The sequence below is a fragment of the Cupressus sempervirens genome, chromosome 4 (genome assembly GCF_028749045.1).
Source record: "Cupressus sempervirens isolate cs-2001-9-10 chromosome 4, ASM2874904v1, whole genome shotgun sequence".
Lineage (NCBI taxonomy): Eukaryota > Viridiplantae > Streptophyta > Pinopsida > Cupressales > Cupressaceae > Cupressus > Cupressus sempervirens.
The window spans coordinates 313,899,635-313,901,727 of NC_143121.1; positions in this window are offsets into that span (position 1 = coordinate 313,899,635).

Genomic DNA, 2,093 nt, shown 5'->3' on the forward strand with positions numbered 1-2,093 from the left:
TCTGTAGCTCCTAAATCAAATAATACTAAAAGAGATATACCTCAAATAGCACCTGTGGTCTCAACCACTATACCCTGATGATCTGCCTAACGGTGATCAACTGCTGCAAACACTCTATGAGCTCTGCCTGCATCACCTACTGTAGACTCTGAGGCTGTAGGCCTAGGTCCAGAAAATTGAGGCGCTCGCTGTGGACACTGAGCTACATAATGACCAATCTGTCCACATGAAAAACATTCTGTATTCCTACCAGACCCTCTACCCATAGATGGTATATTTGATTGCTGTCGGTTGTTCCTGCTAACAAATGTCTGACTACTCTGAGCTGGCTGATTGGGTTGATTTTGTTTATTGCATTGAGCATTGCGATTGTTCTTAAAGTTAGAACCTTTGCCACCACCTTGAGCCTTAGGATTAAATCCCTTCTGTTGTTGCGTCTGCTGAGACTGTTGGAGAAACTATTTTCCCCTAGAAGAGAAAGGCTTCTTTTTGCCATTTGAATTAAAGTTTCTTTTAGATCCTAATGCTACTGGCGCTCCTACAAAACCACCTTGACCAAGGTTGACGCTTTGCTCAACAAGGATCGCTCGATGTACCGCATCCTTGAGGGTTTTTGGCTCAAATACTTTGACACCCCCAATAATACGGTTGTTCAAACCCCTAATAAAATGTTGTGTCAACTAAGCTGAATTTTCACTGAATCCTGAAAAAGACATAAGCCCATAAAACTTACGCTCATACTCGGTCACTGACATAGTGCACTACTTGACATTATGAAATTCATCTGCCCTTTGCTGTTTCCATTCTTCTGGTAGGAATCGTTCTTGAAAACTCTCCAAAAATAGTTCCCAAGTGACACTGCTCATATCGATCCCTAGTTTCTTCTCCTCAATTGTCCACCAAGTGGCTCCAAAGTTCTCTAAATTAGTGATCGCAAATCTTGCCTTAACATTGCTGTCAAAGTCTTGCATAGCGAAAATCCTATCGAGAGAAATTAGCCACTGTTTGGCCACATAACCAGACCCTTGCCCATTGAAAGGCTTAACCTTGGATCTTGAAAGATCCTTCATCAAAGTGGACACAATTGACCTCTGACGATCCTTCCGAGGGCTTCTAGATCTGGGTCTATGCACTTGTTCTGTCTGATGCACTTTAGGTTGTTCTTGAATAGGAGGTAGACGTTCTAGAATAGTCTGCATCAACTGTCTCAGACCAACCTCTTCAGAATCAGCTTGGTCCTCTCTTTGGTTCTCTTCCTGTAGCCTATTAGAGCGCTCTTCCCTGCTCTCTATACGAACCGATCCCTCATGGGCAGACTCATGGGCGCTGACGGTTCTGCCATGACCACGGCCTCTTCCATGGCCCCTACCTCGGCCTCTAACAGAAGACCTAATCCCAGACACCATCCTGCAACAGTACAGAGTACTATTACAATCAAGAGCCACATGCTACAATAAACTAAGTTCAGTTTTATGTTTAGGTCTAAGTAAATTTTCTGTTTTGACAACTAAGTGTTAAAGTATACAAGTACAGTTCAAGTTATGTTTTCAGTTTACCTAGTTCAAGTTGGAGAGATACACCTAATAGTTCAAGTTCTAGTTGTTCTGAAATACCCAGAGTTCCCAATGTAGAAACTCGGGCTCTGATACCAAATGTAATGCCCCGTCAAGGGATCCAAAGAATCAACCTAGTATATCATTAAGTTTGGTAGCATTTTTTTTTTAAAAGTAATTACCACTTACAACTTAAGCACAATAACGGAAGCAATAGAAATGTCCATCTAAAGAGTAAACTTAACATATACAACAGATTACATTCTTTAAGATCCCCTTAACGTGAATTACTTACATGAATCCATCTAGTACGACATCCACATGAAATAATATGATAAGTCCAATGTTAAATTATTACATATCCAACTACTCATTCATCCACTGTACATGTCACAGGGTATGAAGGCTTAAGAGAATATACACATGTAGAATAAAGTACATCATCCTATTCTAATCCATGATACATCACATGATACTCATGATACATCATCATAAAAGCCATTTACATCTATCAGAAAGATCAAATAAATAAACTAAGTG